The sequence below is a fragment of the Hyla sarda genome, chromosome 9 (genome assembly GCF_029499605.1).
Source record: "Hyla sarda isolate aHylSar1 chromosome 9, aHylSar1.hap1, whole genome shotgun sequence".
NCBI lineage: Eukaryota > Metazoa > Chordata > Amphibia > Anura > Hylidae > Hyla > Hyla sarda.
The window spans coordinates 153,480,103-153,496,551 of record NC_079197.1 but is presented as its reverse complement, the minus strand read 5'-3'; the positions used below and the strand labels follow the sequence as shown (position 1 = coordinate 153,496,551).

At 49.2% G+C, this 16,449-nt stretch overlaps 1 protein-coding gene across 1 annotated transcript in view; it reads right to left on the bottom strand.

Annotated features, from left to right (window-relative positions):
* LOC130291145 (endothelin receptor type B-like) overlaps positions 1-16,025 on the bottom strand; it is a 69,326-nt gene extending 53,301 nt beyond the window's left edge. The window contains exon 1 of the mRNA XM_056539602.1: positions 15,824-16,025. The gene's annotated coding sequence lies outside the window, so the exon portion shown is untranslated. The remainder of the gene's footprint in view (positions 1-15,823) is intronic.
* Between the last annotated feature and the right edge of the window lie 424 nt (positions 16,026-16,449).

Sequence of the window (16,449 nt, the reverse complement as noted above, 5' to 3'; positions counted from 1 at the left end):
TCTGAGACTTAAAGGGCCAGTGCACCAATGATTGGTGCCTGGCCCAATTAGCTTAATTGGCTTCCACCTGCTCCCTGCCTTTATCTGACCTCCTCCCATGCACTCCCTTGCCGGATCTTGTTGCCTTGTGCCAGTGAAAGCGTTTAGTGTGTCCAAAGCCTGTGTACCTGAACTTCTGCTACCCATCCTGACTACGAACCTTGCCGCCTGCCCCCGACCTTCTGCTACGTCTGACCTTGCCTCTGCCTAGTCCTTCTGTCCCACGCCTTCTCAGCAGTCAGCGAGGTAGAGCCGTTGCTAGTGGATACGACCTGGTTGCTACTGCCGCAGCAAGACCATCCCGCTTTGCGGCGGGCTCTGGTGAAAACCAGTAGCCTCTTAGAACCGGTCCACTAGCACGGTCCTCGCCAATCCCTCGCTGACACAGAGGATCCACTACCTGGAAGCCGAATCGTGACAGTAGATCCGGCCATGGATCCCGCTGAGGTGCCGCTGCCAAGTCTCGCTGATCTTCCCACGGTGGTCGCTCAGCAATCGCAGCAGATTGCCCAACAAGGACAGCAGCTGTCGCAGTTGACCGCCATGTTACAGCAACTTCTGCCTCTGCTACAGCAGCAACCATCTCCTCCGCCAGCTCCTGCACCTCCTCCGCAGCGAGTGGCCGCTCCTAACCTCCGCTTGTCCCTGCCGGACAAATTTGATGGGGACTCTAAACTCTGCCGTGGATTTTTGTCTCAGTGTTCCCTGCATATGGAGATGTTGTCGGACTTGTTTCCTTCAGAACGGTCTAAGGTGGCGTTCGTAGTAAGCCTTCTTTCAGGAAAGGCCTTGTCTTGGGCCACACCGCTCTGGGACCGCAATGATCCTGCCACAGCCACAGTCCAGGCCTTCTTCGCTGAACTCCGGAGTGTCTTCGAGGAGCCAGCCCGAGCTTCTTCTGCCGAGACTGCCCTGTTGAACCTGGTCCAGGGTAATTCTTCAGTGGGCGAGTACGCCATCCAATTTCGTACTCTTGCCTCCGAGTTATCATGGAATAACGAGGCTCTCTGCGCGACCTTTAAAAAAGGCCTATCCAGTCGCATCAAGGATGTGCTGGCCGCACGAGAGATTCCTGCCAATCTGCAAGAACTCATCCATCTAGCTACCCGCATTGACATGCGTTTTTCTGAGCGACACCAAGAGCTCCGCCAGGAAAAAGACTTAGATCTCTGGGCACCTCTCCCACAGTATCCGTTGCAATCTACGCCTGGGCCTCCCGCCGAGGAGGCCATGCAAGTGGATAAGTCTCGCCTGACCCAGGAAGAGAGGAATCGCCGTAGGGAAGAAAATCTCTGTCTTTACTGTGCCAGTACCGAGCATTTCTTGGTGGATTGCCCTATCCGTCCTCCACGCCTGGGAAACGCACGCACGCACCCAGCTCACGTGGGTGTGGCGTCTCTTGGTTCCAAGTCTGCTCCTCCACGTCTCACGGTACCCGTGCGGATTTCTTCTTCAGCCAACTCCTCCCTCTCAGCCGTGGCCTGCTTGGACTCCGGTGCCTCTGGAAATTTTATTTTGGAGTCCTTTGTTAATAAATTCAGCATCCCGGTGACCCGTCTCGTCAAACCGCTCTACATTTCCGCGGTCAACGGAGCCAGATTGGACTGCACCGTGCGTTACTGCACAGAACCCCTCCTGATGTCTATCGGACCCCACCACGAAAGGATTGAGTTCTTCATTCTCCCCAACTGTACCTCTGAGGTCCTCCTCGGTCTGCCTTGGTTCCGGCTTCATTCCCCCACCATTGATTGGACCACCGGGGAGATCAGGAACTGGGACTCTGCCTGCCACAGGAAGTGCCTCTCCCCCCCTCCCAGTCCCGTCAGGCAAGCCTCTGTGCCTCCCCATGGCCCCCGTCCTGGTGTCACACTGCCCCGTGCCAGGCCTCGCCCTCTGCCCTCCCTCCCCATTCCCACTCCTGCTGTACTGCCTGCCGTTGAGGAAACCCTCCATTCTTTCCCGGTGTCCTCATCCCAGGGGAGGCAGTTACCGGACAAAGAGAAGGGGAGACCTAAGGGGGGGGGTACTGTTACGCCTAGCGCTCCGGGTCCCCGCTCCTCCCCGGAGCGCTCACGGCGTCTTTCTCCCTGCAGCGCCCCGGTCAGTCCCGCTGACCGGGAGCGCTGCACTGTCTTGGCCGTTGGGGATGCGATTCGCACAGCGGGACGCGCCCGCTCGCGAATCGCATCCCAGGTCACTTACCCGTCCCGGTCCCCTGCTGTCATGTGCTGGCGCGCGCGGCTCCGCTCTCTAGGGCGCGCGCGCGCCAGCTCTCTGAGACTTAAAGGGCCAGTGCACCAATGATTGGTGCCTGGCCCAATTAGCTTAATTGGCTTCCACCTGCTCCCTGCCTTTATCTGACCTCCTCCCATGCACTCCCTTGCCGGATCTTGTTGCCTTGTGCCAGTGAAAGCGTTTAGTGTGTCCAAAGCCTGTGTACCTGAACTTCTGCTACCCATCCTGACTACGAACCTTGCCGCCTGCCCCCGACCTTCTGCTACGTCTGACCTTGCCTCTGCCTAGTCCTTCTGTCCCACGCCTTCTCAGCAGTCAGCGAGGTAGAGCCGTTGCTAGTGGATACGACCTGGTTGCTACTGCCGCAGCAAGACCATCCCGCTTTGCGGCGGGCTCTGGTGAAAACCAGTAGCCTCTTAGAACCGGTCCACTAGCACGGTCCTCGCCAATCCCTCGCTGACACAGAGGATCCACTACCTGGAAGCCGAATCGTGACAGTATGCCCCATGCCCTGGGTAGATGAACTTATTGAGAGGCTTGGGAGGGCAAGGTACATCACAACACTTGACCTAACAAAGGGTTATTGGCAGATACTGTTATCTGGGGAGGCTAAAGAGAAGACTGCATTCTCCACTCCAGAAGGCCTGTTTCAGTATGTTGTGATGCCATTTGGGTTACATGGGGCCCCTGCTACATTTCAGAGGCTGATGGATCTGATCTTGAGACCACATCATGTTTATGCCGCTGCTTACCTGGACAATGTGGTAATTTTTTCGTCTGACATGAAAAGTCACCTCTGTAATGTACAGGCTGTGTTAGAGGCCATCAGTGATGCAGGCTTAACCATAAACCCAGAGAAATTTGCAGTGGGTCTGGAGGAAGCAAAATACCTTGGTTATATTATTGGTAGAGGGTTGGTTAAACCCCAGATCAATAAGATTGAGGATATACAGAACTGGCCCAAGCCACTAACAAAGAAACAGGGGAAGGCCTTCCTTGGCATAGCCGGGTACTACTGTCGGTTCGTGCCCAACTTTGCCTCAATTGCTTCACCATTGACAGACGTAACAAAAGGTGGTAAGTCAGTAATGGTGAAGTGGACCCCAGAGGCAGAAAAGGCTTCTCAGAGAATAAAGTCTGCCCTGTGTGAACAGCCAGTGCTTGTTTCCCCAGATTTCAGCAGTTTCTGGTCCAGACAGATGCATCTGATACAGGTTTGGGAGCCGTCCGGTCACAAGTGGTAAATGGGGAAGAAAACCTAGTAATGTACCTGAGTAGAAAACTGACCCCAGCAGAAAAAACTATGCCATACTATCCCAAGTGGGCATTGGAGTCCCTGAAATATTATCTGCTGGGTAGAGAATTTGTGTTGGTGACAGACCCTGCTCCTCTGGCCTCGATGAAACAAAATAAAGAGAGAAATGCAAGAGTGACCAGATGGTTTCTCTCCTTACAAAATTTCAGTTTTAGGGTATGTTCACACGAGCGGATCCACAGCATATATTACACTGCAGATCCGCTGCTGAAGGACCCCTACAGGGGGCCCTTAGATGTGCCTGCTCAGAGCGGAAATCCGCCGCTAGGAGCAGACACTGCTGCGATGTGCGATTTTCCGCGCATGCGCGGTGTACTCACATGCATCGCGACCGCTCCCCCTGCTCCCTGAGCTAGGCCGAGAGAAGCCGCACTGTGCGAGTATACTGCGCATGCGCGTGGCGACTCGCACATTGCAGTGTTACTGCTTGTAGCGGTGGATTGCCGCTCTGAGCAGGCACCTGTAAAGGCAGTATACAGCAGTCCTTCAGCGGCGGATCTGCAGCACAATCCACGCTAAGGATCCGCTCGTGTGAACGAACCCTTAAAGTTGAACATAGATCGGGCAAATTACAAGGGAATACGGTTGCATTGTCCATTGTGTACTGTATGGTCACTAAAAAACCCCAGACCTCTGGTCTGAAGAAGAGGGGGGGGGGGAGGGGGAGGTTGTATATCTCTAAAAAGTGGTGGTACAGCCAGGATCCCAGTAAAGGGCCTGGGCCCCCACTGTACCCCCTTGCTGCAGCACAGAAGGGCCAGGTTGATGGTGGGGTGCTTAAGCCTGCGAGGGGGCCCATCGCTGCAGCACAGTTTTACTTCTTTAAATGTTCAGCCTCCTCAGTCAGTGCTGGGCCACAGCCGCAATGCCTCTCTGGGAGGAGAGAGGGAACGCTCCTCCCCCGCCTCCACACCCTTCTGCGTGCAGGCGGCAGCCCCATTGGTAGAGCAGGCAGGTGCTTTGCTTCCTGCTCCACCACAGATTACAACACCCGCCTGCGCCAAAGAGGAACAGGAAGACTTTCCCTGCCCACCGCTGAGGCCACCCATCTAATAGGTAACTGGCAAATTGCTTTTTGGAGGGTCAATGGGAGGTGAATGGGCAATTTCCCCATGTTTCCTGACCAAGGTGCCTCCAGCTGTTGTAAAACTACAACTCCCAGCATGCCTTTGGCTGTCCGTGCATGCTGGGAGTTGTAGTTTTGCAACAGCTGGAGGCACAGTATCTTCATGCCTCTACTTACTTAGAGACTAGGACGGGCTGCTGGCCCTCTAAAATCAGCAAAAGGGCTGCCAGGGGTAGCCACTATCTACTTGGAGCATTACGTACCTGGGGTCAATAAACTACCTACTAGAGGCATGACCTACCTAGGGGTACTATCTACTGAGGGAATTACCTACCTGGGGGCACTTACTACTAAAGGAACTACCTACTAGGAGCATTACCTACCTGGGGGGCATTACGTACTGGGGGCATTACGTACTGGGGGCATTACGTACTGGGGGCATTACATACTTGGGGCATTACGTACTGGGGGCAATATGTACTGGGGGCATTATCTACTGGGGGCATTACATACTGGGGGCATTACCTACCTGGTGGGCACTATCTACTGGGGGCATTACGTACTGGGGGCATTACCTACCTGGGGGGCAATATCTACTGGGGGCTTTACCTACTGTCTACCTGTTGGGGGCATTACCAACCACCTAACTGGGGACATTACATACTACCTACTGGGGCCATCACCTACAACCTACCCACTGAGGGCATTATCTGCTACCTACCTAATGGGGGCATTTCCTACTACCTACTGGGGGCATTACCAACCTTAATGGGGGGAATTCCATACCTACCTACTAGGGGCACTATCCAATAGGGTAGGGGAAATTACCTAACCACCACCCAATCCCCTACCCTTTCCCCAACACACATACTTACTCCCTTATGCTATGCAGGGCACCAAGAGAGGAATTATTAGGGGCATTTAGAGTGGGGAATGTGCTTAAAAAGTGTGGTACCTAATATGTTTGTTGTCTGGCAGATTCTGTGAATACGAGTGATGGTTGGAAGAAGACTTCACAGCAGTCTCAGCAAGACATAGAAGAAAAGGAAAGAGAATGGCTCCAAGAAGACACTTCCTGTGAGTCAGTCAATGTATCTGCACTGTAAACACTTAAAGGGATACTTCACTGCCCCAGCATTAGAAACATTCAGTTCTGATCGCTGGGTGGGGGCTGTGAGGGTCGTGACATCACACCAGTCCCCCCTCAATGTAAGTCCACGGGAGGGGGTGTGACGGCTGGTAAGTCGCCACGAGGAGCATTGGCCGTGACATCATGATGCTGGGGTAATGGAGTACCCCTTTAAACAGACTGCAGCGCTTAGTTTGGTTGGATGGCCAACCTCTGGATCAACTCAGTAGGGACTCATTAGGGATATAGGTTGAACTTGATGGACTCTTTATGAACTATGTTACTATGTTGTGCATGGGGGGGATATTGGTGTATATTAAGTGTTTTTTATACAGTCACTAGGTGGTGGTAGTGGTCATGGTGTGGAAGTATTATTCTCACTTGTATACTGGTATTATTGGTAATATTGGTCTCATAATACAGGATTTGGTCAGTAACAGTATGATGGTAATATCTATGGTGATAATGTTCCTCCTTGTATACTGGTATTATTGGTAATATTGGTCTCAGTATAAAGAATTTGGTCAGTAACAGTATGATGATAATATGTATGGTCATAATGTTCCTCCTTGTATACTGGTATTATTGGTAATATTGGTCTCAGTATACAGGATTTGGTCAGTAACAGTATGATGGTAATATGTATGGTGATAATATTCCTCCTTTTATACTGGAATTATGGGTAATATTGGTCTTAGTATACAAGATTTGGTCAGTAACAGCATGATGGTAATATGTATGGTGATAATATTCCTCCTTTTATACTGGAATTATGGGTAATATTGGTCTTAGTATACAAGATTTGGTCAGTAACAGCATGATGGTAATATGTATGGTGATAATATTCCTCCTTTTATACTGGAATTATGGGTAATATTGGTCTTAGTATACAAGATTTGGTCAGTAACAGTATGATGGTAATATGTATGGTGATAATATTTCTTGTCCTGTGTTTTGATTTTTTTTTCCCCATAGATAATGGGAATAGCAAGCCGGGGAGGGGCCGGCCTTGAGCTGTGTAAGGGGCCACAACATTTCTGATGGCAGTCCTGGCCCTGTATATAATCCCTTATATGGTATACAGATCTGTGTATAGCTGGTATCTACCGCTATATGGGCACTGTATGGGGAATACTAGTCTGTGTATAGTGGTTTTATTCAGCACAGTATGGTGGTATTATCCAGTCATTGTAGGATGGTATATATTTCCTCCTTTTATACCGGTATTAGTGGTCATGGAAAATTAGCTTACCTACATGAACATGTTTTTATACACACACACATTCTGCGGAGTCTGCTCAGGAATGCATTGCCGTCTATGGAGACAGGGCATATCCAAGCTGTCCTAATGCCGACTGATTTTTTCCGGCTGGACATTCTGCAAAAATTCTGTCGTGTGAGTGGGGCCTTACTCATCCTTGCATCGAGGTCAATCGCCACTCAACCACAGCTCCATTGACTCAAACTGATAGCACCATAGTGTCGGGCTAAAACAAGGAGGATTACAGCTTTATTACTTATAGTGACTGGCCTAAAGGAGAAAACATAAAAAGGGCCCAGGAAGGCAGGAGGAGGCTGGGTGACTTGGAATTGGTTTTCCATGCAGACTGAGAGCTCAACATTGCATCCTACTGCCATCTGGTGCCATCCTTATCTAACATGTCAACTGGGTGGTAGATAAGAGGAAAGAACTAGTACAGTGACTCCCAACCAGCGCGCCAAAGCTGTCCGGGCATGTTGGGAGTTGCAGTTTTGCAACACCTGGAGGCACCCTGGTTGGGAAACACTGCACTTGTGTGTCAAACAAATTCCCAAAGGGGGCAGCTTAATAGTTCTTTAATGTCTTCTCACGGTAAAACTTCCCAATTATTTCACTATCCCGCAGATATACAGTGCCAAAAGATGACAGATAAGCTTTGCCTGCCACAGCTGCCATGACAAAAATAAACAGCATTAGGCTGCATTCACACCACGTTTTTGCAATACACTTCCCATGTCAGGTTTTTTATGAAAAACGTATTCCTCAAAACCGGACTAAACTGAACCAAAATGTGTGTACAAATTTTAACCCGTATACGGTTTCAAAAATGATGTCCGGTTGCATCCGTTTTTTAAGAAAACAAAACGTATAAGTTTTTAACTTTTCACTCCATTATGAATAAAGTTTCTGTCACGATGCCGGCTGGCAGGAGGTGGATCCTCTGTGCCAGAGAGGGATTGGCGTGGACCATGCTAGTGGACCGGTTCTAAGTCACTACTGGTTTTCACCAGAGCCCGCCGCAAAGCGGGATGGTCTTGCTGCGGCGGTAGTGACCAGGTCGTATCCACTAGCAACGGCTCAACCTCTCTGGCTGCTGAAGATAGGCGCGGTACAAGGGAGTAGACAGAAGCAAGGTCGGACGTAGCAGAAGGTCGGGGCAGGCAGCAAGGATCGTAGTCAGGGGCAACGGCAGGAGGTCTGGAACACAGGCTAGGAACACACAAGGAAACGCTTTCACTGGCACAATGGCAACAAGATCCGGCGAGGGAGTGAAGGGGAAGTGAGGTATAAATAGGGAGTGCACAGGTGAACACACTAATTGGAACCACTGCGCCAATCAGCGGCGCAGTGGCCCTTTAAATCGCAGAGACCCGGCGCGCGCGCGCCCTAGGGAGCGGGGCCGCGCGCGCCGGGACAGGACAGACGGAGAGCGAGTCAGGTACGGGAGCCGGGATGCGCATCGCGAGCGGGCGCCACCCGCATCGCGAATCGCATCCCGGCTGGAGACGGTATCGCAGCGCACCGGGTCAGTGGAGCTGCCCGGAGCGCTGCAGTAGCAAGAGTGAAGCGAGCGCTCCGGGGAGGAGCGGGGACCCGGAGCGCTCGGCGTAACAGTACCCCCCCCCTTGGGTCTCCCCCTCTTCTTAGAGCCTGAGAACCTGAGGAGCAGACTTTTGTCTAGGATATTGTCCTCAGGTTCCCAGGATCTCTCTTCAGGACCACAACCCTCCCAATCGACCAGGAAAAAGGTTTTCCCTCTGACCTTCTTGGAGGCCAGTATTTCTTTAACGGAGAAGATGTCCGAGGAGCCGGAAACAGGAGTGGGAGAAACAAACTTAGGAGAGAAACGGTTGATGATAAGTGGTTTAAGAAGAGAAACGTGAAAGGCATTAGGAATTCGAAGAGAAGGAGGAAGAAGAAGTTTGTAAGAGACAGGATTAATCTGGCACAAGATTTTGAAAGGACCAAGATAGCGTGGTCCCAATTTGTAGCTAGGGACACGGAAGCGGACATATTTAGCGGAGAGCCATACCTTGTCTCCAGGAGAAAAAATGGGGGGAGCTCTTCTTTTTCTATCAGCAAACTTCTTCATGCGTGATGAGGCCTGTAAAAGAGAATTTTGGGTCTCTTTCCATATGGTGGAAAGATCACGAGATATTTCATCCACAGCGGGCAAACCAGAGGGCAAGGGAGTAGGGAGGGGGGGAAGAGGGTGACGGCCGTACACCACAAAAAATGGGGATTTGGAGGAGGATTCAGAGATTCTGAAGTTATACGAAAATTCGGCCCATGGTAGAAGATCTGCCCAGTCATCCTGGCGGGAGGAAACAAAATGGCGTAAATAATCACCCAGGACCTGGTTAATTCTTTCTACTTGCCCATTGGATTGAGGATGATATGCAGAGGAAAAGTTTAATTTAATCTTGAGTTGTTTACAGAGAGCCCTCCAGAATTTTGACACGAATTGGACGCCTCTATCCGAGACGATCTGCGTGGGCAACCCGTGAAGACGAAAAATGTGTACAAAAAATTGTTTTGCCAACTGAGGCGCTGAAGGAAGACCAGGAAGAGGGATGAAATGTGCCATCTTGGAGAATCGATCAACGACCACCCAAACAACAGTGTTGCCACGGGATGGGGGTAAGTCCGTAATAAAGTCCATACCAATCAGAGACCAAGGCTGTTCGGGGACAGGCAGAGGATGAAGAAGACCAGCGGGCTTCTGGCGAGGAGTCTTATCCCGGGCACAAACAGTGCAGGCTCGTACAAAATCCACAACATCCGTCTCCAGAGTCGGCCACCAATAGAAACGAGAGATGAGTTGCACGGATTTCTTGATACCCGCATGACCTGCGAGATGGGAGGAGTGACCCCATTTGAGGATTCCGAGGCGTTGGCGTGGAGAAACGAAGGTCTTCCCTGGAGGAGTTTGCCTGATGGAGGCTGGAGAAGTGGAGATCAGGCAGTCAGGGGGGATGATGTGTTGCGGAGAGAGCTCTACTTCCGAGGCATCCGAGGAACGAGAGAGAGCATCGGCCCTAATGTTCTTATCGGCAGGCCGAAAGTGAATTTCAAAATTAAATCGGGCAAAGAACAGAGACCACCTGGCCTGGCGAGGATTCAGCCGTTGGGCAGACTGGAGATAGGAGAGGTTCTTGTGATCGGTGTAAATAATAACTGGAAATCTTGATCCCTCCAACAGATGCCTCCATTCCTCAAGTGCTAATTTAATGGCTAGAAGCTCTCGGTCCCCGATGGAGTAGTTCCTCTCAGCTGGAGAGAAGGTCCTAGAAAAAAAACCACAAGTAACAGCATGCCCGGAAGAATTTTTCTGTAGAAGGACCGCTCCAGCTCCTACAGAGGAGGCATCAACCTCCAATAGGAAGGGTTTAGATGGGTCAGGTCTGGAGAGCACGGGAGCCGAAGAAAAGGCAGACTTGAGCTGTTTAAAGGCGTCTTCTGCTTGAGGAGGCCATGACTTAGGATTGGCATTCTTCTTGGTTAAAGCCACGATAGGAGCCACAATGGTGGAAAAATGTGGAATGAATTGTCTGTAATAATTGGCGAACCCCAAAAAACGTTGGATAGCACGAAGTCCGGAGGGGCGTGGCCAATCTAAGACGGTAGAGAGTTTGTCTGGATCCATTTGTAGTCCCTGGCCAGAGACCAAGTATCCTAGGAAAGGAAGAGATTGACATTCAAACAGACATTTCTCCATTTTGGCATACAGTTGATTGTCACGAAGTCTCTGAAGAACCATGCGGACATGCTGGCGGTGTTCTTCTAGGTTGGCAGAAAAAATCAGGATATCGTCCAGATATACAACAACACAGGAATATAAGAGATCACGAAAGATTTCATTAACAAAGTCTTGGAAGACGGCAGGGGCGTTGCACAGGCCAAAGGGCATGACCAGATACTCAAAGTGTCCATCTCTGGTGTTAAATGCCGTTTTCCATTCATCCCCCTCTCTGATGCGAATGAGATTATAGGCACCTCTTAAGTCCAGTTTGGTAAAGATGTGGGCACCTTGGAGGCGATCAAAGAGTTCAGAGATGAGAGGTAGGGGGTAGCGGTTTTTTACAGTGATTTTATTATGACCGCGGAAGTCAATGCAAGGACGTAGAGAGCCATCTTTTTTGGACACAAAGAAAAATCCGGCTCCGGCAGGAGAGGAAGATTTGCGGATAAAGCCCTTCTTTAAATTTTCCTGGATATACTCAGACATAGCAGGAGTCTCTGGGACAGAGAGAGGATAAATTCTGCCCCGGGGTGGAGTAGTACCCGGGAGGAGGTCAATGGGACAGTCATAAGGCCTGTGAGGAGGTAAAGTCTCAGCTTGTTTTTTGCAAAAAACATCCGCAAAGTCCATATAGGCCTTAGGGAGACCGGTTACAGGAGGCACCACAGGGTCACGGCAGGGAGTACTGGGAACCGGTTTAAGACAGTCCTTGGAACAAGAGGGACCCCAACTCTTGATCTCCCCAGTGGACCAATCCAGGGTAGGGGAGTGATGTTGAAGCCAGGGTAGTCCAAGGAGAATTTCGGAAGTGCAATTGGGGAGGACCAAAAACTCAATTTTTTCATGGTGAGATCCGATGCACATTAGGAGGGGCTCCGTGCGGAAACGTATGGTACAGTTCAATCTTTCATTGTTAACACAATTGATGTAGAGAGGTCTGGCGAGACTGGTCAGCGGGATGTTGAACCTGTTGGTGAGAGAGGCCAAAATAAAATTTCCTGCAGATCCGGAATCCAAGAAGGCCATAGTAGAGAAGGAGAAGGTAGAGGCGGATACCCGCACAGGCACAGTAAGACGTGGAGAAGCAGAGTTGACATCAAGGGCTGTCTCGCCTTTGTGCGGGGTCAGCGTACGTCTTTCCAGGCGGGGAGGACGGATAGGACAATCCTTCAGGAAGTGTTCGGTACCGGCACAGTACAGGCAGAGATTCTCCATGCGGCGTCGTGTCCTCTCTTGAGGTGTCAGGCGAGACCGGTCAACCTGCATAGCCTCCACGGCGGGAGGCACAGGAACGGATTGCAGGGGACCAGAGGAGAGAGGAGCCGGGGAGAAAAAACGCCTTGTGCGAACAAAGTCCATATCCTGGCGGAGCTCCTGACGCCTTTCGGAAAAACGCATGTCAATGCGAGTGGCTAGATGAATGAGTTCATGTAGGTTAGCAGGGATTTCTCGTGCGGCCAGAACATCTTTAATGTTGCTGGATAGGCCTTTTTTAAAGGTTGCGCAGAGGGCCTCATTATTCCAGGATAGTTCTGAAGCAAGAGTACGGAATTGTACGGCGTACTCGCCAACGGAAGAATTACCCTGGACCAGGTTCAACAGGGCAGTCTCAGCAGAAGAGGCTCGGGCAGGTTCCTCAAAGACACTTCGAATTTCCGAGAAGAAGGAGTGTACAGAGGCAGTGACGGGGTCATTGCGGTCCCAGAGCGGTGTAGCCCATGACAGAGCTTTTCCAGACAGAAGGCTGACTACGAAAGCCACCTTAGACCTTTCAGTGGGAAACTGGTCCGACATCATCTCCAAGTGCAGGGAACATTGAGAAAGGAAGCCACGGCAAAATTTAGAGTCCCCATCAAATTTATCCGGCAAGGATAGTCGTAGGCCTGAAGCGGCCACTCGCTGCGGAGGAGGTGCAGGAGCTGGCGGAGGAGATGATTGCTGAAGCTGTGGTAGTAGCTGCTGTAGCATCACGGTCAGTTGAGACAGCTGGTGGCCTTGTTGCGCTATCTGTTGTGACTGCTGGGCGACCACCGTGGTGAGGTCGGCGACAACTGGCAGAGGAACTTCAGCGGGATCCATGGCCGGATCTACTGTCCCGATGCCGGCTGGCAGGAGGTGGATCCTCTGTGCCAGAGAGGGATTGGCGTGGACCGTGCTAGTGGACCGGTTCTAAGTCACTACTGGTTTTCACCAGAGCCCGCCGCAAAGCGGGATGGTCTTGCTGCGGCGGTAGTGACCAGGTCGTATCCACTAGCAACGGCTCAACCTCTCTGGCTGCTGAAGATAGGCGCGGTACAAGGGAGTAGACAGAAGCAAGGTCGGACGTAGCAGAAGGTCGGGGCAGGCAGCAAGGATCGTAGTCAGGGGCAACGGCAGGAGGTCTGGAACACAGGCTAGGAACACACAAGGAAACGCTTTCACTGGCACAATGGCAACAAGATCCGGCGAGGGAGTGAAGGGGAAGTGAGGTATAAATAGGGAGTGCACAGGTGAACACACTAATTGGAACCACTGCGCCAATCAGCGGCGCAGTGGCCCTTTAAATCGCAGAGACCCGGCGCGCGCGCGCCCTAGGGAGCGGGGCCGCGCGCGCCGGGACAGGACAGACGGAGAGCGAGTCAGGTACGGGAGCCGGGATGCGCATCGCGAGCGGGCGCCACCCGCATCGCGAATCGCATCCCGGCTGGAGACGGTATCGCAGCGCACCGGGTCAGTGGAGCTGCCCGGAGCGCTGCGGTAGCGAGAGTGAAGCGAGCGCTCCGGGGAGGAGCGGGGACCCGGAGCGCTCGGCGTAACAGTTTCACTTGTTTAATTGAAATTCCAAGAAAAAAAACTGTGCAAAGTCAAAAAACGTATGGTGCAAGCCGGATAGAACCGTACGCACATACGGTTCTGTACGGTTCCCATTGACTCCCATGTTAAAAAAAAAAAACATATACGTTTTCAATACAGTTTTTCACCCGGACCAAAAACTGCGATAGTCTACGGTTTTGGGTTCGGGAAAAAAACAGACAAAACCGTACAAGACAAACGGATGCAACCGGATCCATCTTTTGGCATACGGTTTTCAATGGAGAGTCAATGCATATGGTTTTCAATACGGTTCCGTATGGTTTTCACATTGAAAACGTATATGGGAACTGTATTGCAAAAACGTGGTGTGAACCCAGCCTTAAACACATAGATAGGTCCCTCAACTTACAAAGGCTTCAGGATACAATATTTCTAACATACAATGGTCTTTTCTGGACTATTGTAACTTGAAACCGGACTCAACATACAATGCTACAGACAGTCTGGATCTGGGAAATGTGTCAATGACTGGAAGACACTATCACTGACAATTAGGCACTCACGTGAATTATAGAATCATCTGTTTCTATATAACCTATTGAAGGCTTAATGCTATATGCTTATCTGTGCCACTCTAAGTTTGTATCGCTACATGCATACTTTGAATTTATGTGCTTATGCCATCTTTATGTGCATTAATTACTCTACCATTCTGTCACATTAATCCCCCTTTTCTGTGCATTTCTATATGTATTTACTTATTTGCTTACTGTTTTTGTGATCCCCTGATGAACCGCTGTGCATCATAAGATACACGGGGAAACGTGTCGGGATGTACAGGTGTTCATCATAGGAGAACCTTCATATTTATTTGCTCTTGATATTTTTTCTTTATACTTGATTTGTGATTATTGTGGGATTTTTTAAGGAATTTAATAAATGGTTGTTTTAGCTCTATGAGATTTGGTAACTTTTTCAATGGCTGGAAGAACTGACCAATCAGAATTGAGATTTCTCTGGTAAAACCCCTGTATTACTGAAGCGTATGCACTGACTGGTGTCTGGAGCGCCCCCTACAGTACAGGGAGGTATTACATGTTCTGTACTCTTTACCTGTGACAAGGTTATCTGCTCCTTTGGACAACCAGGTGGGGGCGGCTCCATTTTACTTTTTTAGGACCCTGTGTACTGTACAGGAACCTGAAGAAGCTCCTGTCCTCTACATAGACAGTGATTTACAGCTTACAGGAGATCTTTATTACTTTTATATAGAAGGACTTGATTTATCTGTATTAGTTCTCTCTTTTATTTTTCTTTAATCCTCACTTTTTCCTTTTTTCGTATGACCTTTTGGGGCCAGGTAACCAGGTTTCCATAGAGTTATGATCTCAACATACAATGGTTTCAACATACAATGGTCATCCCGGAACCAATAAATATTGTATCTGGATGGACCGCAGTACTTTCCATACAGACGAGATCATTGCAGTTGGGTTTTGCAGCAGAGCAAAGTTTAGTTTGCAATTTGTCGCAACTAAGCATAGTACATAATGGTGGTTCTCCAGAGCGCATAAATCGACTGGATTATTTTTTGCACCTATACATACATGCAAATAATGTAGAAGAGCTGAGTTTGCCATATCCTTTAACTCATCTTGATATATATATATATATATATATATATATATAATATATATATATATATATATTTTTTATATATATATATATTTTTTTTTTAAATATATATATATATATATATATATATATATATATATAAAGTTGTAGAAATCCGCAGCACACAAAATGATGAAAGTGCAAAAAAAGTGAAATTTATTCCATATCTTGGTGAAAGTTACAGCCTGTGTGAAAGTTATAGCTGTAACTTTCACCAAGATATGGAATAAATTTTACTTTTTTTGCACTTTCATCATTTTGTGGGCTGCGGATTTCTACTAATTTATCAACATATGGACCATTGACCGGGGTTCGATTCTGCGTGCACCCGTTTTTTTGGGGGCGCTGCTTCCCTTGGATTGCTATATATATATATATATATATATTTTATATATATATATATATATATATATATATTTTTTTTTTTTTATTTTTTTTTTTATTTTTTTTTTTTAACTTTAGATAGCAAATTAAACTCAAGTTCAAAGTTACAACAATTAAAATAGAATATGTGACAAAAAAAAAAAAAAACAAAGTAAATTGAAGGCCCGAAATATACGGTTTCATACCTGATAGCCCAGCGGTGTGTGTCCTCAGGCCTTGCGTGTCTTTTCAGCGTTAATAGTTATAAAACCAGATCCACAAAGTTACAAATCCTCTTGGTCAACGTGTGGATAATAGGAGAGTGCTGCTGTATATGATGCTGCGACTATGTCCAGTGACTATATAGTCATCTCCAGGCTGTCCGTCTGATGTGCGAGGCCACAGCCAATGAGGTATAACAAGGGGGGCTGGACGGTCCCAATACTATCATAAGCACAGAGGGCTTTTAAAAAAAAAACACAAATTGCCTGTCACAAGGGAAATAGAGTGCTCAGTGCAGTGAGAAGAACTGTATGCAGGGGGGCAGTGCTGGAGTCAGTGTTTGATGTTTCTATAGGGCAGTGTTTCCCAACCAGGGTGCCTCCAGCTGTTGCAAAACTACAACTCCCAGCATGCCCGGACAGCCGAAGGCTGTCCGGGCATGCTGGGAGTTGTAGTGTTGCAACAACTAGAGGGACACTAGCTGGGATAATTGTTGCGTTTTGTAGTTGAGCAACAGCTGCTGTCTCGCCATGCTGAGAATTGTAGTTTTGCAACAGCTGGAGGCACCCTGGTTGGAAAACACTGCTATAGGGACTGTTCTCATCTATTA